We start from the raw sequence: 25,076 nt of genomic DNA on the forward strand, positions 1-25,076 counted from the left end.
TGGACACGGGGAGAACATGCAAACTCCGCACAGAAAGGCCCTCCCTGGCCACGGGGCTCGAACCCAGACCTTCTTGCTGTGAGGCGATAGCACTAACCACTATACCACCGTGCCGCCCTCATTGTCATGTAATGGTTAAAGAAAATGTACCTTATGTGCAGAGTTCAAGCAAGGACTTGAGCAAAATTAGCGATGACAGCATAGCTAAAAGGGAGAGCCAGAAGGTAACACAGATGTGAGGGTGCCCTGGGGCATAAAGCGGCCAGCCACATCAACAAACTTAACCCCTTCAATGCCCTTGGGCGAGTCATGTACGTCATGAAATCTTTTACTGCTGTGCCTTATGATGGAAGAATGTTTTAGGCATTGACTGTAATTCATATGTGCCACTGTGAAATAAAAGTAATGTGCCATGTAAAGTACATAAAAGGAGGTGTTTATGATGAGTAGTGTATGTCATAAGGCACAGCAGTAAAAGGTTGCATAATGTACAGTGGTGCTTGAAAGTTTGTGAACCCTTTAGAATTTTCTATATTTCTGCATAAATATGACCTAAAACATCATCGGATTTTCACACAAGTCCTAAAAGTAGAGAAAGAGAACCCAGTTAAACAAATGAGACAGAAATATTATACTTGCTCGTTTATTTATTGAAGAAAATGATCCAATATTACATATCTGTGAGTGGCAAAAGTATGTGAACCTTTGCTTTCAGTATCTTGTGTGACCCCCTTGTGCAGCAATAACTGCAACTAAACGTTTCCGGTAACTGTTGATCAGTCCTGCACACCGGCTTGGAGGAATTTTAGCCCATTCCTCCATACAGAACAGCTTCAACTCTGGGATGTTGGTGGGTTTCCTCACATGAACTGCTCGCTTCAGGTCCTTCCACAACATTTTGATTAGATTAAAGTCAGGACTTTGACTTGGCCATTCCAAAACATTAACTTTATTCTTCTTTAACCATTCTTTGGTAGAACGACTTGTGTGCTTAGGGCCGTTGTCTTGCTGCATGGCCCACCTTCTCTTGAGATTCAGTTCATGGACAGATGTCCTGACATTTTCCTTTAGAATTCACTGGTATAATTCAGAATTCATTGTTCCATCAATGATGGCAAGCCATCCTGGCCCAGATGCAGCAAAACAGGCCCAAACCATGATACTACCACCACCATGTTTCACAGATGGGATAAGGTTCTTATGCTGGAATGCAGTGTTTTCCTTTCTCCAAACATAACGCTTCTCATTTAAATCAAAAATTCTATTTTGGTCTCATCCGTCCACAAAACATTTGTCCAATAGCCTTCTGGCTTGTCCACATGATCTTTAACAGACTGTAGACAAGCAGAAATGTTCTTTTTGGAGAGCAGTGGCTTTCTCCTTGCAGCCCTGCCATGCACACCATTGTTGTTCAGTGTTTTCCTGATGGTGGACTCATGAACATTAACATTAGCCAATGTGAGAGAGGCCTTCAGTTGCTTAGAAGTTACCCTGGGGTCCTTTGTGACCTCGCCGACTATTACACGCCTTGCTCTTGGAGTGATCTTTGTTGGTCGCCCACTCCTGGGGAGGGTAACAATGGTCTTGAGTTTCCTCCATTTGTACACAGTCTGTCTGTGGATTGGTGGAGTCCAAACTCTTTAGAGATGGTTTTGTAATGTTTTCCAGCCTGATGAGCATCAGCAACACTTTTTCTGAGGTCCTCAGAAATCTCCTTTGTTCGTGCCATGATACACTTCCACAAACATGTGTTGTGAAGATCAGACTTTGATAGATCCCTGTTCTTTAAATAAAACAGGGTGCCCACTCACACCTGATTGTCATCCCATTGATTGAAAACACCTGACTCTAATTTCACCTTCAAATTAACTGCTAATCCTAGAGGTTCACATACTTTTGCCACTCACAGATATGTAATATTGGATCATTTTCCTCAATAAATAAATGACCAAGTATAATATTTTTGTCTCATTTGTTTAACTGGGTTCTCTTTATCTACCTTTAGGACTTGTGTGAAAATCCGATGATGTTTTAGGTCATATTTATGCAGAAATATAGAAAATTCTAAAGGGTTCACAAACTTTCAAGCACCACTGTACGTGACTCATCCAAGGGCATTGAAGGGGATAAGTTTGTTGTTGACAGTATCCAGAAATCCTAGTTTACCAAAACGCTCTATGCCTGTGAACCCTCTGGATGTGCTCCTTTACCAAAAGCTATTACCAAAAGACTTGACTAAACAAATTTGTTTTCAGCATTGTCCTAAACACTGAGACTGTGTCTGAGTCCTGAAAACTAATTGTAAGGCTGTCCCATAACTGGGGGTTTCGTAAGGGAAAGTTCTGCCCCCTGCTGTAGTATGCACTATTCAAGGTACCATCAAGAGCCTGCAGCTTCTGATCAAAATAGATGTGGTGGATCATAAAAGGTCAGAAGTTCGCTCAGGTATTGGGGCACATGACCAATCATTGCTTTATATGAAGAAGAAGAAGAAACCTTTATTTGTCACATGCACACTTCAAGCACAGTGAAATTCATCCTCTGCATTTTACCCATCTGAAGCAGTGAACACACGCACATACACACACTCAGAGCAGTGGGCAGCCACACCAGAGTGCCCGCGGAGCAGTCAGGGGTCAGGTACCTTGCTCAAGGGCACCTCAGCCCAAGGCCACCCCACATCAACCTAACTGCATGTCTTTAGATTGTGGGGGAAACCGGAGCACCCAGAGGAAACCCACGCAGACACGGGGAGAACATGCAAACTCCACACAGAAAGGCCCTTGCCGGCCACTGGGTTCGAACCTGGAACCTTCTTGCTGTGAGGCGACCGTGCTAACCACTACACCACTGTGCCTATGTAGTATTTTATAATCAATGCGAAATTTGATTGGGAGCTAATACAGTGTGGATAAGATAGGGGTAATGTAATAATGTCTTCTGTTTCTAGTAAAGACTTTAGCTGCAGCATTCTTCACTAAATGGAGCTTGTTTATGCACCTACTGGAACATCTGGGGGTGACATGGTGGTGTAATGGTTAGCACTGTTGCCTCACAGCAAGAAAGTTCTGGGTTCAAGCCCAGAGGCTGATGGGAGCCTTTCTGTGTGGAGTTTGCATGTTCTCCTCATGTCTGCATGGGTTTCCTTTGGGTGCTTTCATTTCCCCCACAGTCCAAAGACATGCAGGCTAATTGGTGGCTCTAAATTGACCGTAGGTGTGAATGTGAGTGTGAATGGTTGCTTGTCTCTGTGTGTCAGCCCTGCGATGATCTGGCGACTTGTCCAGGGTGTACCCCGCCTTTTGCCCATAGTCAGCTGGGTTAGGCTCCAGCTTGCCTGCACAGGATAAGCAGTTATGGATAATGGATGGATGATGGAACATCTGGATGGCAGGGCTGTCTGTGTCAGCTCTGCATCATGATGACACAGAGAGTGGGGAGGGCACTGCCCTCCTCCCTCTTTGGGAAATCCTTCTGGGGATTTCCCCTGCAGTAGGCATGAGATGAGACATGGAGGCACACTTTTGACCAAGTCTGAGTAATTGATGGCCAAAACCTCCAGCCTAATGTTGTGCTTTCCTACCCATATTTTTCCATGATTAAAGATAGGTTATATCGAGTGACAGAGGACACTCAAACTAACACACAGTTGTTGGTCCCAAAGAGCCATAGGGAACTTTTACTCCATGCAGCTCAGTATAATCCTATGGCTGGGCATTTAGGTCAGGACAAAACACCAAATTGTCCCATGGCCCACTTCTATTGGCCAAGGAGTCATGCTGACGTCTGCAGGTGGTGTGCAGCTTGTCTTGAATGCCAGTTGGTAAAGCCTGCAGCCATTACTATTAATCAAGATCCCCTTTGAGAAAATTTGGATAGATCTCGTCGGGTCATTGGATCGATCCACTTGAGGGCATTGCTTTGTATTAGTCATAGTGGGTTATGCAATGCGATACCTGGAAGCAGTGCCTCTTCACAATATCTCTGCATGCAATGTTGCAGAGGTACTCTTTTGCATTACCTTCCAAATTGGGATTCCAAAAGAAATCCTGACTGATCAAGGCACTACTTTTAAGTCACATACACTACGTGGACTGTATGCATTATTGGGGATTAAATTGATTCGTACCAATGTTTTCCATTTGCAAACAGATGGGCTGGTCAAATGATTTGCTCAAATGCTAAAAAACACAATTCATAAGTTCATTCACAGGGATGCTTGAAACTGGGATAAGTGGCTAGACCCTTTGTTGTTTGCAGTGCGTGAGGACCCACAAGCCTCCACTAGGTTTTCCCTTGTTTGAATTTTTATATTGGTGCAAGCCTTGTAGCATCTTGGATGTCATTAGAGAAAATTGGGAGTAGAGCAAAAACGAAATTCAGTACAGTCTTGACCTGAGAGCAAAACTCCATGCACTGAGTCACACAACACAGGAGAATTTGGTACAGGTCCAAGAATGTTAAATCTGCCTGTACAACAGAGAGTCATGATGAAGGGAATTTGCACTGGGAGATAAAGTGCTCATTTTACTGCCTACGTCAAAGTCAAAATTACTTGCCAAGTGGCAAGGGCCCTTTGAGGTTGCATGGCAAATTGGGGAAGTTGACTATGAGGTCAGGCACACAGATGGGGCAATACATGTCAAATTTACCACTGCAATCTCCTGAAATCATGGAGGCAGGAGGTTCCTGTGGCCCTGATGATGGTAGTTCCTGAGAGGGTGAAGCTGGGACTGAAGGTAATTCCAAAAAGCACAGCCCAATTCACTCTAGTTCCCTGTAGAGACCTCTTCTCAGTGTGCCAGAGAGCACATGTTATCAGGTTGGAGGAGAAATTCTGTGATGTGTTTTTGCCCCTTCCTGGTTGCACTAACCTCATGGAGCACCACATAGTCTCCCCCAGGGGTGGTGATATACAACTGCCCATATCAGCTCCCTGAACACAAGAAAAATATGGTTCAGGATGAATTCAAGATAGTGCTCGACATGGAGTTAGTGGAAGAGTGACTGAAGCAGCCCGGTGGTCTTAGTTCCCAAGACCGACAGGATGGTCCAGTTCTGTATAGACTGTAGAAAAGTCAACATAGTGTCTAAATTTGATGCATATCTGATGCTTTGCATTGATGAACTGTTCAATCGATTAGGCGTGGCTTGCATTTATTTGACACTGGATCTAACTGGATCTTGATTCCATTATCCTGTGAAAAAATGGCCTTTTCCACTCCATTGGGTTTACACCAATTTGCCACTCTTCTGTTTGGGTTGACTAACAAAAAGCAATACCCTCATGCAAATCAGTCTAATGACCGGACGATATCCATGCCAATTCTTTTGAAGGGGATCTCTGTCATGACCTGGAGGCCACGGGAACAGATTGCACCCAATGTGCAACTACTAGAAATGAACTGAGGCATATCTGATGAGTAGGCTTGTGAAGAGAACAGGCAGGAAGCAGGCACAGCAAGACAGTCCAAAAATAATTTAGCAAAATCCCAGGAAGACAGAGTAACAGATGACAATAATCCCAGGAGAAAATGGAGCCAGAAAAAACAGAGTCCTGAGTCAAAATCCCAGTCACAAATCCCAAAACTTGGCAGGAAAAAATCTTAGTTAAAAAAACTGGAAAACTGAACATGAACCTAAACTTAACAAAACTTATGGCGAGTATTTATCCACATTGTGTAATTCTCCTTGGTGTGTTTATATAGCGTGGCTAACAGCAAATGCGTAGCAGGTATGCTAGCGCAGCTTGGGTAGAATGGGGAAAACATGGAGTGGACCGTAAAGGTGCAGGTCAGGATTCAGAAGTTCCGGTTTGGATTGTGACAGTAACTCCCCCCCCATGGATGCCTCTGGGTGTCCCAGACAGAACTCCAAGGTTCTTGAGGTGGAAATCCCTGATGAGCGCAGGGTCGAGGATGAAACATGCTGGTACCCGACCGCTCTCCTCTGGGCCTTAACCGTCCCAGTTGACCAGATACTGTAACCCCTGACCTCATCAATGGACCTTTAGTAGTTTCCTGACTGTGTAGGCCTCCCCTCCATCAATGATCCTGGGAGGGGGAGGAGCCTTGGAAGGGGGGGAGAAGGGAATGGAGACCAGGGCTCTCAGTTGGGAGACATGAAAAGATGGGTGGACATGCCGCATAGACTCGGGCAATGCCAATCTTACAGTTGTGGGGCTAATGATGTTAGAAATAGGAAACGGGGCAACAAACCTGGGGGCCAGCTTACATAAGGGAACCCTGAGAGGGAGATTGGCTGTGGACAACATGACCCTTTGTCCTGGGCGGTAGACAGGAGCTGGCCTGAGATGTTGATCTGCGATCCTTTGTATTCATGCTTGGTGTGTAACAGGTAACATCTGACACATGCACAAACTCTGCGACAGCATCGGATAAAGGCTTGAGCTGAAGGAACAGATGCCTCCCATTCAGGGAAAAGAGGGGGCTGGTAACCGAGGCAACACTGGAAGGGAGTCAGTTTGGTGGACAATGAGGGAAGGCTGTTGTGGGCATATTTGATCCAAGGAAGCACCTGGCTCCAGGAGGAAGAATCACTGGATGTTAGGCATCCTAGCATGACTTCTCGCTTCTGATTGGTACGCTGTTTGCCCATTAGTCTGGGGGTGGTAACCTGAGGAGAGGTTGGAAGTAGCCCCAATGAGCTTGCAGAACTCCTTCCAGAAGTGAGCAGAGAACTGGGGACCTCTGTCAGACACAATGTCCATAGGCAGACTGTGAATCTGGAGCACATGATTGATAAACGGTTCTGCTATCTCTTTAGCTGAAGGCAGATTAGGGAGGGGAATGAAGTGAGCAGCCTTAGAGAAGTGATTGATGATTGTCATGATGCAAGTATTACCCTTGGAGCTGGGAAGGCCAGTGACGAAATCCACCGCAATATTGGACCAAGGATGGCAAGGTACAGGCAAGGGTTTTAACAGTCCAGCAGCAGGTTGGTTGCTTGTCTTGTTTCTGGAGCAGATGTCACAGGCCACCACAAAGGTCCTAACATCTTGCCACCAGAAGCATTGCCTGAGGACGGCAAGGGTCCGGGCTGCCCAAGGATGACAGGCTAGGAGGGAGCTGTGCCCCCACTGAAGCACCTGGGAGTGCATGTGTAGCGCCCTCAGTGCAATATGATTGACTGGTGAAGAGTAATATGGTTTAATACTGGGTTTGTGATTTGTAATTACATCAGCCAGTCCACTAGGTGGCAGTGATATCGCAGAAACCCAAGGCCGGTCCAGCTAATAGTAGAAGTAATTGAACTCAGAGCTGGAAAAATGAGCCAGAATATGCGCTGTTGCCTGATGGCTACTTTCTATGTTTTTCAGGTAAGCTGGTGTCTTCTGTTTTGTTTCAGTGGGTGATTTTCGATATAGTAACATGTAATGGCATGAAAATGCGAAGTTTTCTTTGTTTGGTGCAAAGATGTTTATTATTTTAGCTTGATAGCTCGTATGCGGTCATGTGACCATGCAACGGGTCTGTTCTGATGTGATTATTGTTCCGCTAATAGTAGAAGTAATTGAACTCAGAGCTGGAAAAATGAGCCAGAATATGCGCTGTTGCCTGATGGCTACTTTCTGTGTTTTTCAGACCTGTCAATAAATAGTGGTGACATTAATTCTAAGTCAACTCTCATCTCATCCTTGAGTCGGCTACATCTTGGTGAGCCAGTGAGCCAGGAGAAGCTGTGCTAACACCGTTGATGCCCAGCTTCAAAACAAGAGACGAACCTAAAAAGAGAATAAAGTAACCAAGAAGAATGGAGCTACAGCATAAAGTGAGTAAAGCATTGCTTGCACTTGGGAAGTCAGAACTCATGTCAGTGTGTCAGGCACTGAAGTGTGAAGAGCCAGCAAAGGGAGGGTTCCAGAGTCTAGCAAGGCGTGCCTTCATTAGGCTAGCAGAAAACACTTTTAGACACCATTGAGGAAAAGGAAGACCCCGAAGTGTTTTTGCAGTACCTGAAAGATACATTGTCCTTTATTGAATCCCTGTAAACAAAAGTAGTTGAAGAAACAGTCCCATCGCCACAGGAAAATTCTGAGTTAGAACAGTTAAAGCAAAAATATGCTCAACTCCAAAAAGAACAGACGGAAGTGCTCCCACTGCTACAGGGCGAGATTGATGCAGCAGGAGAGAGAGTCAAAACTATGACCACTTTTGAGAGCAAAGGCGCATCATCAGACGCATCAAAGAAAGTTCCTGAGGTGACCTTGAGGAGGGAGTTCCGGATCTCAGGACAGATTGGGGAGGCTGGACAGAAAGATAAGTTGTCGTATACCAGTCTCATGAACCAAATAGAAATGGGGCAGAGAAAAGGTCACTCAGAAGCAGAGATTATCAAAGCTGTCATTAGAGCTGTCAGTCCAGGTCTACCCCTTAGAGATTTGTTAGAAATTAAGAGAAATCTCACTCTGGCCACCCTAAAAACAATACTACAGGGCCATTATAAAGTGGATTCATCTTCTGACCTCCTGCATAGGCTCATGACACTATCACAGGACCCAAAAGAGTCAGCACAGAATTTCCTTTTCCAAGCTATTGAACTGAGGGATAAATTGTGTAAATTGGGTGAAGAGGATGAAGGAGAAAAGTTAAGCGCCGATCTGATCCAGAGACAATTTGTGCGGTCATTGGAGACTGGACTGATTAGTGATGCAGTGAAATTCCAGCTCAAGCCCTACCTGTCGGATCATCGTGTCTCAGATGAGGTGCTGATTGAACGTGTCAGTGAGGCAGAAAATTTAGAACAGGAGAGGCAGCAGAAGTTGAGAAAAACAGTGGTGCAACACCCCCCTAGAATAAATGATGTCCAAATCGAAGTACCCTCTAATCTTCCCCAGTCTGTGCTTAGGGGGGATGGTGAGGCCTAACATGTGGCGACAGACATGGCTGATAAAGTAGAGGTCACCAGCAAAAACAAAAAGTGCCAGGCCCAATGCCCTGATCAAAACATAGACTCTCAAAAGCAAATTGAGGATTTCAGGGCTGAAATAATGGAGATGAAAAGGGTGGTCCTGCAGACTGTAGGGGCCAGTAAACAACCACAGCCAGCTGTATTCATGAACACCCCCTGTCAGAGGCCACTTGGGTGCAGATCCTGCCGAGAAGCACAAAGGGGTGAGTCATGTAACCACTGCTACAGGTGTGGTCAAGAGGGACACCTCTCCCGGGGCTGCAGGCGAAGGAGGGAGCAGGGAAATGGGAGGGGGCTGCTAGGTCAGGACCGCCAGTAGCCCAACAGCAAAGGTCCCCAATCTGTCACACAGTCAACCCTTCAGCTGACAGGGGCAATGCAAATCTCAATCCTGTAGCATCTAGGGCAACTTCTACAGTGGACAACACTCCTGTCAGCTACCTACCCCCTCATCGCAAGGCAAAGTTGTTGAATCTCATCGGTGAGAGGTGCCTGGTACAACGCCTGTTTGACGATGTGGCCGTGGAAGCACTTTGGGACATAGGTGCACAGGCCAGTCTCATCACTGAAAAGTGGAGAAAGACCCACCTGCCCCATCGCGCAGTGTGCCCTATAGAAGAACTGCTAGGGCCAGGTACTTTGACCGGCCTTGCTGCTAATCAAACTGAGATACCCTTCTTAGGCTGGATAGAGGTGGAGTTTAGGTTAGCTGAAAGGCCAAACTCCTCAGAGCCATTATTAGCTCCCATATTAGTGTCCAGTGACCTCAATGTTGCAGGGCAACCGATTATCAGTTTCAATGTCATTCAAGCACTAATAAGTGGCAGTGAGAAAGGACAGCCAACATCACACATGATTCAAAAACTGAGCCAGGCTTTCTCGGTGACCTGTAAGACAGCAAAGTTAATGATGGAGTTAACGAGAGGGGATTCGGCTGGCGAAGTTGGGACAGTTCAGACTGGCAAGAAGAAAATCCATCTGCAAGCTGAAAAGGTGACCACTGTGCATGTCAGGGCCTGTGCTGGGGCTCAGTTCAAGGGCCAGAGTCTACTGTTTGTCCCCCATAACCTCCCTGACCTGCCTGATGGCATAACTGTAAAAGAAGGTTTGGTTACAGTGACAGCAGGACAGTGTATGTATGTGGCAGTCCTGATTATGAATACAAACAGTTATGGCATTACACTGAATCCATGTACAGTCCTTGGTCACCTGCAAGCAATAAAAACAGTATATTCAGTCCAATCAGAACAACCACTTTCCTCTGACAAGGAACTTAAGTCTCCAATTGACCAGAGAAATACTGATGCAGACAAGAAAACCAGACAAAAACCGAGCCAGTGGGATCCTCCAGTCAATCTGGACCACTTAGAGCTGTGGCAGCAAGAGCAGGCAAGGCAGTTGCTGCGAGAAGAGTGTCACACCTTTGCATATGATGATGAGGATATCGGGTGCATTCCATCCTTGAAATTACACATCACCCTGCATGACACCACTCCTGTTAAGAAAACATACATGTCTGTGCCCAAACCCCTGCACCAAGAAGTAAAAGAATACATTCAAGACCTACTCAACCGTGGCTGGATTGCTCAGTCAAGATCACCATACACCTCACCAATAGTTTGTGTGAGAAAGAAAGATGGTAGTCTGAGGTTATGTTGTGATTATAGGGATTTGAACAGAAAATCAGTCCCTGATAGCTACCCAATCCCCAGAATACAAGACATGCTGGACTCTCTTAGTGGTAGTTCCTGGTTTTCAGTCCTAGATCAGGGCAAGGCCTACCACCAAGGCTTTTTAGATGAGCAGAGTCAGCCCTTGACTGCATTTATTACGCCTTGGGGGCTATACCATTGGATCCGTATCCCTTTCGGACTCAGTTCAGCTCCCGCTGAATTTCAAAGAAATATGGAGGAGTGCTTGCTTGGCCTTAGAGATGTCATGTGCCAACCTTACCTGGATGACAATTTAGTCCACAGTTCTAGTTTCGAGACCCATCTCCAGTGCATCCGAATGGTGCTACAAAGATACCAGAAGCATGGTGTGAAATTGAGCCCACGCAAGAGTGAGATGTTCAAAAACAAAGTGCGTTTTCTGGGACGCATGGTCTCAGGTGATGGTTATACTATGGACCCTGCAGAAATAGCGCCCGTGCTAGCCTTGAAAGACAAGACACCCACAACTGTAGGAGACTTGAGAAAACTCCTGGGATTTCTCTCCGCACCCCATTTCTCTCCGCACCCCATCATGCACCCCATTTCACTGTCTATACAGACAATAATCCCTTAACTTATGTCCTCTCTACAGCTAAACTTAACGCAACAGGCCACCGCTGGGTCGCTCAGCTTGCAGACTTTAATTTCTCCATCAAATATCGCCCAGGTCGATATAATGCTGATGCTGATGGCCTGTCTAGGATGCCCCTAGATATGGATACTTTCATGCAGCAATGTACAGAAGAGATCTCCCCAGAGGCTATTAGTGCATCTGTGGAAGGGGTGTCAGTGCAGAATGAGGTACCCCTCGCATTGGCCAGCTCAGTAAAAATGGACATGCTAGGTTTGCTGTCCGATCCTCCGCCAACAGACCTCAGTGAGCCCCTAACACCGAAACAGCTGTTGGAGAGTCAAGGAAGAGACCCAGTGATGGGGCCCATCTTGCAGGCTAGGCGAATAGGCCGGGCCCCTATTGCAGGATCTCTGAGGTCAGAACATCCGGATGTGAGAGCACTTCTTCGTCAGTGGAATAAGCTGTATCTCAATGCAGATGGTGTGCTTTACAGACAGTCAGGGAATCGTAACCAGCTGATTCTCCCTCAAGAGTACTACCAGACTGTGTTTAAGGAATTGCATAAAGAAATGGGACACCCAGGTGTGGACAGAACAGTAGACCTGATCAGGGAAAGATTTTATTGGCCCCAGATGCAAGGAGATATTGAAGTTTGTCATGCAGGGATGTGAGTGCCTGAAAAGGAAACGACCACCAAAGCAAACCAGAGCACCCCTCATACCAATTGTCACAACTCGCCCCTTTGAATTAGTGTCAATGGACTTCCTACATCTAGAAACATGTAAGCATGGCTATGAATACGTACTTGTGGTTATGGACCACTACACACGGTTTGCACAGGCTTATGCCATGAAAAATAAATCCGCTAAAACTGTAGTGGAGAAGGTGTTTAACAACTTCGCCCTCTGCTTTGGGTTTCCAGAAAAGATACATCACGATATGGGCAGAGAATTTGAAAATCAGTTAATGGCTCAGCTACAGAGATGTTGTGGAGTGCGAGGTTCCCATACAACCTGTTACCATCCACAAGGCAATGGACAGGTGGAACATTTCAACAGGACACTTTTGTCCATGTTGCGCACCCTGACTGATTCAGAGAAAGCAGACTGGAAGAACTCCTTAGATAAAATGGTGCATGCCTACAACTGCACACGCAGTGAGGCAGCTGGATTTTCCCCTTACTACTTGCTCTTTGGCCGTTCTCCTCACTTGCCCATTGACACACTTTTCAATTTACCGTCAACTGAGAAGCAAGAGAGTTACAGCAAGTATGTACAGAAATGGCAGGACAGCATGCGACAGGCCTATCAGATTGCCTCAAGAACAGCTGTCAAAGAAGCTGTGAGAGGGAAGCGGTGTTATGACAGGAAGGTCCATGGAACTGATCTGCAGCCTGGGGGAAGAGTTCTAGTGCGTAACCTGTCTGAAAGGGGAGGGCCAGGCAAGCTGCGGTCGTATTGGGAGGATAAAGTTCATCGGGTAGTGAAAAGGAGGAGCAATGACAGTCCTGTCTATGAAGTCATGCCTGAAGGTGGTGGAAAGACAAGAGTGCTCCACAGGAACCTATTACTCCCATGTGACAGCTTACCATTGGATGAATCTGAGAAAGATAGACAGGGCAGGAGCCAGCGACACCAGAGAGACTCCGGCGCCACAAGAGAAAGATCTACAAGAACAGCAAACACAATACAAACAAGACCCACTGGATACGCAGACAGTGAAAGTGAGGATGACTGTATGTCTGCAGGTTTACTCATGACAGTTGCCAGTCCGGAGAGAACAGTGCACTCAACCCAGAGGCACCATCATATGTTCCAGGCCCTGAAATGGCAGCAGGAGAGGCACTCCTGGAAGAAGACGCAGATGATGCAGCTCTACCAGAGACAGCAGACCTGGACATCCAGGAAGAAACTTCAGATCCTGAGAGGGATGACCAGCCAGACGCGTTGCAGGTATCTGATGAGGAGCCTGACCTACCGCCCGTGAGTACTCACCCACAGAGAGAGCGACGTAGGTCAAGAATCCTGACGTATGAGGAACTAGGTAGGCCATCTGTAGTAGAGGCAGGCATGAACAATCTGCAGATGAACTATAAATCCTCCATCAGTTCACACCTTGTGGCGCCCCTGGACTGTGATGAACATTGATGTCCAAGGGTGAAGGAACCACATACACAAACTCAGTGAGAAAAGATGTTCCAAAAAAAAAGAAAAGAAAAAAAAAACTAAAGAAAAAAACTGTTGTTCAATGGTGTGTTTTGGAGACTGACAAGGTGTTTAAATGAAATATGTTTTCTTATTTAGAGCTTACTTTAGATAGAGGTGTGGGCTAACAAGGTATTCCCTGTAACATAAGTAACCAGTATTACTGTGTGCCTTTGATTATTGTAGGTGCAATTGGTAATTGAGTGATCAATCTCATTAAATCTGAAGGCTAATAATTAAATTGAATCAGTCTCATTGAATCATTCTCATCAAATCAGTCTCATTATTGTCATTAAATCCTGGGTGCGATTTGCTGGGGGGGATGGTGGGGATCATCCCCCCCTCTGGTTTTTATCTCTGCTGAAAAAAAATCCTTGGGGACAAAACCCGTCAATAAAACAAACAAACCAAAAAAAAAGTTGACATGACAGGCATGTTGTGACACAGTTTTCTATGGTCTACATTGCACTCACTTTCAAAATGACCCAAAGTGGCAGCTTTGATGTTCACGAATGTCCCGAGCAAATAGATACATTGTAAATAATAATATCCAGAGTGTGAACGTGGCTTTAGCGCCATGAATCACATCCTTACTGATGAGCGCAACAGAATGAATGTATCCACACTGAACAGCCTTCTTTTCCTCGCTGTCAATGGGCCAGACGTGCGTTCCTTCCCTGCTGAGAAATTCGCAGAAATGTGGATTAAAGAAGGGTGAAACGCGGCGGATAGCGCACCGACGGGAAAGCAGAAAAGGCCACATGAACTGCGCCATCAGAGCAAACTGTTCATTTAGTATTCATGTATTTTAGTGATTTTCGAGTCACTGTCCATTTAATCCGGAGGGAGAGAAACATCACAGCAACGCGACAAGCAATGCGAACTTTGTTGTGTGTTAGTGTTCGTGTATTTAGTCAGAGAGATAGGAAGATGAATTTACTATCTCTGATTTAGTGTTCGTTTTCATTTAGTGTTATTCATTTGATATCATCGGATGTTACTGAGCTGTTAGCCTATTGTTACCTTAATTTTGTGACGTTTCATGATTAAAAAAAAAAACATCCCCCCTTCTGTTTTTTTGACAAATCGCACCCTGATTAAATCAGTCTCAAATTATCATTAAACACTCATGGAATCAGTCTCATTGGATCAGTCTCATTAATTAATACCATTTAATTTTGGTGCTTAATAATAAATTATCAAACAGCTAAATTATGGTATATTCCAAATTATTATGATCACTCACCATATTACATAACTCATATGCACCTTTGAATTATTTGAGATTGGGTACTTCAAAGATATTGGAACACAAATAAACACACAGTTTCAATAATAAATGAATTTATTATAACAAAGATAAAAATGAATAATGTCAATTGAAATATATACAAATATATACTTGATGAGCATGTGTGTGTGTGTGTGTGTGTGTGTGTGTGTGTGAGAGAGAGAGAGAGAGGCCTTGTGTGTGTGGCCTACACAAAAGAATTAGTTCTGATAGCTAACTCAATAGAATTAGCTTTGGTTGCTAAGACAAAAGAATTAGCTTTCTGTTGCTAGCTAAGGCAAAGGAAGGCTAGCTAAGGGGGGGGGGGTCACCATGTGGGGTTTGTGAACACAGGATTTAGCTCTGGTTGCTAGCTAAGATGTGTTGGCCATGTGTGGAGACACAGATTAGCCTCGTGTCACTAGCTAAGACAAAGGGATGCTAGCTAAGGTGTGTTTGTAAGGCCTGTGGAGGAGGGCTGCCACGTGTTCCCTTGAGACAATACAATTAGCCCTGGATGCAAATGGGACAAAAGAATTAGCCATAGGCTAATTTCACTAGCTTATAACATTACTAAATCCACTGAAATCTTGACGAGGTCAAAATACATGTAATAATGAAAGTAAAGTGTTAGCCAGGAATAGAGAGAGAAGCATGCAAAGCCTATCTATTAAACAATTGAGAGATTAAAACAAAATAGAACAATCATCAATTCAACACGCTGCGTGTTTACAGTATACACATTTAAACCGTTCCTGAGTTTAAATTCACACTTCAGAAAAGCTAATTCCTAAGACTAGGCTTTTGCCCAAAATGCCAAGTCTTACTTCAGTATCTCGCCTCTACGCGAGACTATGAGACTGATGTTCCGAGATTTTTGGAGTTTCACCGTTGGGGAGACCTCCGTGAGGGGCAGAGAATTTCTTGGTCCAATGTGTGGTCGCTCGTGATGGAAAGAAAGTCTCTGATCCGGCAATGTGCACAGAGAATTAATTAGAAGGATCCGGTCACTTCTAATTTTAAATTAACTGCTTGGGCTGCAGTCATACGTACTGATAATGAATAAAACCGGTTGTAACTCAAGCTGAGTTTAAAAATCGCCCGATCTTAGAGTCTACCGTGGCCAAAAGTAAACAAAGAAATCGCGTTAAATCGTGGATCTTGCAAGAAAGAGAAGAAAAGGCGTCTTATCTTGGGTGCTCGGCGGAGCGAGCGATCCTCCTTGTGTCCAAGCAGCTGGTCCAGATGGAAAGAGGAAGTATGGCGGATTTCCACCTCCCTTATGGAGTCGTGGAGGAAGTGACGTAGATGATCCCGCCCACGTGTGATGTAGGTCAACGCGGAAGCTGGTGATGGGAATTGTAGTCCTTAAAGGGATTGTTGTAGTTCTTAGACGAACTGTGTACCTACAGTATTCAACACAAGAATGGTGAACTGATCTATGTAGGTTAGAGAAATTTGTTATATCAATTAGAGTGGTATTTTGCTATAATGCATTAATGACTTAAAGAATTTACTTTATGCCACTTGACACATGTGTAAGAGTAAATGGATAATAGAGTGTGTCTATGAAATGGAATGTTGAAGACATTTTATTTTGAGGGGGAGAGTGTAGTGCCCTCAGTGCAATATGATTGACTGGAGAAGAGTAATATGGTTTAATACTGGGTTTGTGATTTGTAATTACATCAGCCAGTCCACTAGGTGGCAGCGATATCGCAGAAACCCAAGGCCGGTCCAGCTAATAGTAGAAGTAATTGAACTCAGAGCTGGAAAAATGAGCCAGAATATGTGCTGTTGCCTGATGGCTACTTTCTGTGTTTTTCAGGTAAGCTGGTGTCTTCTGTTTCAGTGGGTGATTTTCGATATAGTAACATGTAATGGCATGAAAATGCGAAGTTTTCTTTTTTTGGTGCAAAGATGTTTATTATTTTAGCTTGATAGCTTGTTTGTACCGAAGTTGTTTTCCCTCTGTATGCGGTCATGTGACCATGCAACGGGTCTGTTCTGATGTGATTATTGTTCCGCTAATAGTAGAAGTAATTGAACTCAGAGCTGGAAAAATGAGCCAGAATATGCGCTGTTGCCTGATGGCTACTTTCTGTGTTTTTCAGACCTGTCAATAAATAGTGGTGACATTAATACTAAGTCAACTCTCATCTCATCCTTGAGTCGGCTACACATGCAAGGAGGCACATACAGACAGTTGGGTGGACCGTTACCTCATTATCTGGTCCTGAATCACTGGGTAGGGCATTTTGGAAAGCAGTTTCTATGCCAATCCGGGTGGCGGCCACAAGACATTGGGCAGGGAGGATGGGCTCGGTGGTGCCTTGTTGAGAGTCCAGAGAAAACTGTCTGGAAAGAGTATCTGGCTTGATGTTCATAGAGCCTGGTCTAAAAGAGAACACAAAGTTGAAGTGGGAGAAAAACAATGACCACTTGGCTTGACACGTGCTGAGGTATTTAGCAGACCTGAGTTACTCGAGGATCTTATGATCAGTCCATATGATAAATGGAATCTCAGTCTCCTCCAACCAATGCCTCCACTCTTCCAGGGCCAGCTTGATAGCTAGTAGTTCTTGATCATCAATGCCATAGTTGCATTCTGCTGGATTCATGCAACAAGAGAGAAATGCACAGGGGTGCACCTTGTTACCCCTGGCTGACCTCTGGGACAGGATAGCCCCAACACCTGTGTCTGAGGCATCCATTTTGAGGATGAACTGAATGGCAGGGTCAGGGATGATGAGAACTGGTGCTGTGGTGAATCTGCTCTTAAGAGAAGAGAAGGCAATCTCAGTATGGTGACAAACACAGGTCCAGATATTCGGGGGCACGTTGTAAAGGTCTATTGTCTCATCAGAACTGGTGACAAGAGGGGCCAGGAGTGTGAGTAGAAGATAGGCTGGAGGCCAGGCAGCAAGTACTCCAAGAGAGTACCTGTGTAACCAGGGAAGGCCAAGGACAATAAACTCAAGGGAGTCATTCATGGTGGAGAACAAAATTGATTTCATATGATTACCTGAAACCTTCAAAGTAACTGGATCAGAGACACAGAAAATGGGACTGAGTTCAGCCCTGTTCAGAGCTCTGGTCACAAGACGGCAATCTAGCTGATGCAAGGGGATGCCCATGAAGTCCTGATAAAGCTCTGATCTGCACCGGAATCAGTGAGGGCTTGAACAGACTGGACCTTGTTTTGGAATGAAATCTCAATGGTCAACTTTGACCTCGCAGCAGGGGAAGTATGTGTGAAGATGCCCACCCATATCCCCACATCTACTGGTGGGCAGACCCCTTTTACTGGGCAGCAGGAGATGAAATATCCAGACTGTCCACAGTATAAACAGGAACTGGTTTCTCGATGGTGTCTTCTTTCCTCCAGGCTTACCCAGGTCCTGCCTAATTGCATGGGCTCCACCTCACTGGGGGTGGCACCCTCTGAAGGAGATGTGACAGTCCTGGGTTCGACCCTTCTGCTTCACCTCCGATCCATTCTCAGATTGCGCAGCAAACAGCATGCGCCCACCCAACCAGCCAGGTCTACCAAGCCATCCAGGCTGTCAGGAAGGTCATCAGGTGCAATCTGATCCAAGATGGCATGATTTAGCCCATGAAAGAAGGCATCATACAAGGTGCTCACGTTCCAGTCAACTGCTGCAGCAAGAGTCTGAAATTCGGTGGTGTAATCATGAACTGAACAGGCACCTATATAACATGGCTAACAGCAAATATGTAGCAGGTATGCTAACACAGCATGGGGAGAATGGGGAAAATGCATCGTTGAGCACAAAGGTGCAGGTCAGGATTTGGAAGCGTCTGTACTTCCTCCGCAAACTGAGGAGAGCAAGAGCCCTGGCCCCCATCATGCACACTTTCTACAGAGGCACCATCGAGAACATCCTGACTAGCTGCATCACCGTGTGGTATGGCGCCTGCACTGTGTCCTGCTGCAAGACTCTGCAGCGTATCGTGAGAGCAGCTGAGAGGATCATTGGTGTCTCTCTCCCTTCTCTAATGGATATTTATATCTCCCGCCTCACCCACAAAGCCATCAGGATTGCAGGTGACCCCACCCACCCACCCATCTCACAGCCTCTTCAGTCTGTTGCCGTCAGGGAGGAGACTGCGGAGTCTCCGGGCCAAAACCAGCAGGCTCAAGAACAGTTTCTTTCACCAGGCGGTCAGGAGGCTCAACTCCCTCCCTGTTCTGCCCCTCCTCCTTCCTCTGCCCTCTGCCACAGATTCTGCTCGCACACCCCCCTGCCCCCCCTTCAGCATCTGACATGTCATCCTCACAGTCCCCCCCCCCCCCATACACACACACACATCTCATCGTTCATTAACACACTGAACTCAGGGACCGCACATCTCACTTTACTTCACTCATTTGCACTATTCCGCACTACCTCACCTTAACAGCTGCTAGTTTGTTTATACTGCTTATTTCATGTTTACCTGCTATACCTCAAGTGCTCTTGACTGTTTGTTTATTTGCACCAGTTTAAGTGTGTGTGTGTCTGTGTATATATACTGTATGTATGTATGTATGTATGTGTATATATATATATATATATATATATATATAAATCTCCTTCTCACCCCCGGTGGGGGGGTGGTATCCATGTCATCCTCAAGCTCGGGTCCTCTACCAGAGGCCTGGGAGTTTGAGGGTTCTGCGCAGTATCTTCGATGTTCCTAGGACTGTGCTCTTCTGGACTGAGGCTTCAGATGTTGTTCCTGGGATTTGCTGGAGCCACTCTCCCAGTTTGGGGGTTACTGCCCCAAGTGCCCCCACTACCACGGGGACCACGCAACCCTTGACCTTCCACATCCGTTCCAGCTGCTCTTTCAACCCTTGATACTTCAAGTTTCTCATGTTCCTTCTTCCTGATGTTGGCATCAGCTGGGATTGCCACATCTATCACCACCACCCTCTTCTGCTCTTTGTCCACCACCACTATGTCCGGTTGGTTAGCCAGGATCTGTTTGTCAGTCTGGAAGCTGAAGTCCCACAGAACCTTGGCCCTGTTGTTCTCAGCCACCTTCTGTGGTATGGCCCATTGGGACTTGGGTACTTCTATTCCATACTGGTTGCAGATGTTCCTGTATACTATCCCAGCCACTTGGTTGTGCCTCTCCATGTACGCTAATCCAGCTAGCATCTTACACCCTGCTACTATGTGCTGGACTGTTTCAGGGGCTTCTTTGCACAGTCTGCATCTTGGGTCTGATCTACTCTGGTAGATCCTGGCCTCTGTGGCTCTTGTGCTTATGGCCTGTTCTTGTGCTGCCATGATTAGTGCCTCTGTGCTGTCTGTCAGTCCTGCATTATCCAGCCACTGGTAGGATTTCTTGATATCAGCCACTTCCTCTATCTGACGGTGGTACATGCCATGTAGGGGTTTGTCCCTCCAGGTTGTCTGTTCCTCCTCCTCCTCTGCACTCTCATCAGGGTTCTGCTGCCTGAGACATTCACTTAGCAGTTCATCCTTTGGGGCCATCTTTCTGATGTATTCTCAGATTTTCGATGTTTCATCCTAGACCGTGGTCTTGACGCTCACTAGCCCTCGGCCTCCCTCTTTCCGCTTAGTGTATAGTCTCAGGGTGCTGGACTTGGGGTGGAACCCTCCATGCATGGTGAGGAGCTTTCTAGTCTTGATATCTGTGGCTTCTATCTCCTCCTTTGGCCAGTTTATGATACCAGCGGGGTATCTGATGACTGGTAGTGAGTACATGTTGATGGCTCGGACCTTGTTCTTACTATTCAGCTGACTTTTCAGGACCTGCCTTACTCTCTGGAGGTATTTGGCTGTGGTTGACTTCCTTGTGGCCTCTTCATGGTTTCCATTAGCCTGTGGGATGCCAAGGTACTTGTAGCTGTCTTGGATATCACCTATGTTGCCCTCTGGTAGGTCAATCCCCTCAGTCCGGATCATCTTGCCTCTCTTTGAGACCATCCGGCCACACTTGTCCAATCCGAATGACATCCCTATGTCATCGCTGTAGATCCGGGTGGTGTGGATCAGCGAGTCTATTTCTCACTCGTTCCTGGCATACAGCTTGATGTCATCCATGTAGAGCAGGTGGCTGATTGTTGCCCCACTACGGAATCGGTACCCGTAGCCGCTCTTCGTGATGATCCGACTGAGGGGGTTCAGGCCTATGCAGAACAGCAGTGGTGATAGCGCATCTCCTTGGTATATGCCGCACTTGATGTTGACTTGGGCAATGGATTTTGAGTTGGCCTCTAGGGTTGTCTTCCACATTTCCATTGAGTTCTAGATGAAGGTCCTTAGGTTCCTGTTGATCTTATACAGTTCCAGACATTCCAGTATCCATGTGTGTGGCATTGAGTCATAGGCTTTCTTGTAGTCAATCCAGGCAGTGCACAGGTTGGTCTGTCTCTTCTTACAGTCTCGGGCGACTGTTCTATCGACCAGTAGCTGGTGCTTGGCTCCTCTGGTGTTACTGCCAATTCCTTTCTGTGCCTCGCTCATGTATTGAGCCACATGCTTACTCATTTTTGCCGCAATGACGCATTTTTGCCTTCCATGTTGTGCAGAGACAGGTAATTGGCCGGTAGTTGGATGGGATGGGTCCCTTCTGGGGGTCCTTCATGATTAGGACTGTCCTGCCTTGGGTTAGCCATTCTGGTTGGGTCCCATCCCTCAGCAGCTGGTTCATCTGTGCTGCTAGGTGTTCATGGAGTGCAGTTAGCTTCTTCAGCCAGTACGTATGGATCATATTGGGGCCTGGTGCTGTCCAGCTCTTCATCTTTGACACTCTTGGATGCCTGCCATTGAGATGGTTACTGGTTCTTGTTCTGGGAGGTTGCTGTGGTCAGCTCTTAGGTCCACTAACCATTGGGCATCGGTGTTGTGTGATGCCTTTCTTTCCCATATGTCTTTCCAGTATTTTTCCACCTTGGTGGGTCTGACCGGTTGTTGTTTCCCTGCCACTGAAAGTACACCTTGGCTGGTTCAGTGGAGAACAGCTTGTTTATTCTCCTGGCCTCTCCCTCCTTGGTGTATCTCTTCAACCAGGTGGCCAGAGCTGTTAGTCGCTGTTTATTCACCTTGTTCCCTTTCTGTAGTTCAGCTAGCTGGCTAACTTCTCTCCATGCTGCCTTTATCTTGGCCTCTAATCATCTCTTCCATGGTGGATACTGTTTCCCACCATGTGTCCAAGCATCTCCATGATTACTGTTGCTGTACTGTGTATCAGCTTGTTGGTCTCAGTGATGGTTCTTGTGGAGATTGTCTTCAGAGCAGCATTCACATCTACTAGTATTCGGTATTCGTCGGGGGCTCCAGGTTTCCAGTTGGGTCACAATCTTCCTTCTCAGGTCAGCAGCTCTTGTGTTGAGGCTGTTAGCCGTTGGGGCTTGGTACCCAATCTCTGGTTGTGGGGTCCTAGCTCCCCCTCCCCTGTTGTATTTCATTAATCTCTAGTTGTGATAGTAGATTTCGATTACGGATGTTGGAACACAGGGCGGCACGGTGGTGTAGTGGTTAGCGCTGTCGCCTCACAGCAAGAAGGTCCTGGGTTCGAGCCCCGGGGCCGGCGAGGGCCTTTCTGTGCGGAGTTTGCATGTTCTCCCCGTGTCCGCGTGGGTTTCCTCTGGGTGCTCTGGTTTCCCCCACAGTCCAAAGACATGCAGGTTAGGTTAACTGGTGACTCTAAATTGACTGTAGGTGTGAATGTGAGTGTGAATGGTTGTCTGTGTCTATGTGTCAGCCCTGTGATGACCTGGCGACTTGTCCAGGGTGTACCCCGCCTTTCACCCGTAGTCAGCTGGGATAGGCTCCAGCTTGCCTGCGACCCTGTAGAAGGATAAAGCGGCTAGAGATAATGAGCTGAGATGTTGGAACACTGGGCTAATAGCTGTTTCTTTGTTAGCCTTGATTGTGGGTTTCGAAGTATCCAACATGTATCCCCTCTCTCTGGGATTGCTTGTATAGTAGCATTCCAGCAATTCCGTATTTTCTGTCCTCGTCCATCGATGTCTTGTTCCAGTAGAACATTTCTCATCAGTTTGTTTGTTTTTTCAATTATTCTATTTTTATTTTTATTTATTGCATTGCCTGTTTGCACCGTGGGTCAGAGAGGACTGAAATTTCATCTGTGCTGTATGTCGAGCATGTATAGCATATTTGACAATAAAGTTGACTTGACTTGACTTGAAGTTCTGGGTTGGATCGTGACAGATCTCAATCAAAGGTAAAAGGTGAATGGCTTTTTGGGTTGGCTGGTGGATTCATCAGCTGATATTTACAACATGCTGCGTATGTTGCAGTGAATGCCTGGCAGGTACAGGTCATTTTGCCCAACGACCAGTTCGTCCAATGCCATTTTGTCCAATAGTTAAGACATTTCGTCCAAAGCCTTTCTCATATGCACTATCTATTATTTTATATTTCAGGTATTTGTTTGTTCAAAAAAAAGGAGGAATTCTCAAAGGAATTTGACTGAAACAAAACACATTTTTGCAAAATGAAAATGAAACCGGGGCAGCACGGTGGTGTAGTGGTTAGCACTGTCGCCTCACAGCAAGAAGGTCAGGGTTTGAGTCCTGTGGCCAGCAAGGGCCTTTCTGTGCGGAGTTTGCATGTTCTCCCTGTGTCCACATGGGTTTCCTCTGGGTGCTCCGGTTTCCCCCAGAGTCCAAAGACATGCAGGTTAGGTTAACTGGTGACTCTAAATTGACCGTAGGTGTGAATGTGAGTGTGAATGGTTGTCTGTGTCTATGTGTCAGCCCTGTGATGACCTGGCGACTTGTCCAGGGTGTACCCCGCCTTTCGCCTGTAGTCAGCTGGGATAGGCTCCAGCTTGCCTGTGACCCTGTAGAACAGGATAAAGCGGCTAGAGATGATGAGATGAGATGAGAAAATGAAACCGGAAATGATGGGAATCAGCGAACGTCAACTTAGGGTGCGTTCAGCTGGGGTCGCTTGTGGGGAGAAATAATTTTTATTAGACCAAATTACATAGAAAATCTATTCTTGCACTTGCCAGATATCCTTGGCAAGTGTGAGATACGAGATATAATATCCAGATATGAGAAAACGTGCTTTTTCTCAGTCTTTATATAGGCACGCTGATGCCTCTTGATCATGTGCATATGAGCCTCATTAACAGCGCGCATGCAAGAGTCCGCTCAGGTGCGCTCTGGACTGTGTATGTGCTGTTAATGAGGCTCACGTGCACATGATCAAGCGGCATCAGCGTGCCTATATAAAGTCTGAGAAAATGCATGTTCAGTGCAAAGTATTACACCACATCAGCGCACATTACCGAGCCTTATTCTTCCATGTAGATTCCCTGGGTTTCTTTTTTTAAAGATATTTTTTGCGCTTTTTTCACCTTTATTGGATAGGACAGTGTAGAGACAGGAAACGAGCAGGAGAGAGACAGGGAGGGATCAGGAAATGACCTTGGGTCGGAATCGAACCCGGGTCCCTGGATTTATGGTATGGCACCTTAGTCGACTGAGCCACGATGCCCCCTTCCCTGGCTTTCTGATCCTGTTTCCTGTTCTTAGTTTCTGTTTTTGTCTTTGCATGTTTGTGCCTCACCTGACCTTTTGCTCATTTCACGTTTACGAGATTGCCTGCCATTTTGGATTGTTTGCCTGTGTGTGTTCACAATTGTTAATAAACATTACTTCTGCACTTGCATCTGTCTCCTCCCGCTCTCTGACAGTGGGAGGTACGTATAGGTTATTAGGTATATAAATCGCGGGAGACACAGTCATAAACCTGCTTAATGCACTCCCTTAAATGAATAAAATACTATTCTAATAAAATATTTATTGAACCATTGAACTGATTAAGGCTGTGTTGGCCTTATTAAGACTGGCCATATGATGGCTTCACTGAACTCAAAGCTCAGAGAGCAGCCTGTAATGGTAAGAACTTACTTGTTTACACCCTGTACACTGCTCTTTTGTGTCAAAGTGCTTGTACTATGGCACTCGTTTGCTTTACAAAAATTGTTTATTTCCATTTATTATGGGGAGACACAGTCATAAACTTGCTTAATACACTCTCTTAAATTAATTTTGGTTTGTTTATATCTCGATCTTGTCGCACATATAAAATAATTGATGGTGCATTTGAAAAAGGCTTTGATAGTGCGTATGAAAAAGGCTTTGGATGAAATGTCTCAATTATTGGATGAAATGGTCATTGGACGAAATGGTCATTGGACGAAATGGTCATTGGACAAAGTGTCCTGATCCCTGCCTGACCAATAGAAGTGGGCCATGAGTCAGTTCAGTGTTTTATCCTGATCTAAATGCCTACCATGGGATTTTGATGAGCCACATAGAATAAAAGTTTCTTATGGCTTTTTAGGACCAAAAACTGTGTCATCTCTTC

This window comes from Neoarius graeffei, chromosome 8, assembly GCF_027579695.1.
Source record: "Neoarius graeffei isolate fNeoGra1 chromosome 8, fNeoGra1.pri, whole genome shotgun sequence".
Taxonomy (NCBI): Eukaryota; Metazoa; Chordata; class Actinopteri; order Siluriformes; family Ariidae; genus Neoarius; species Neoarius graeffei.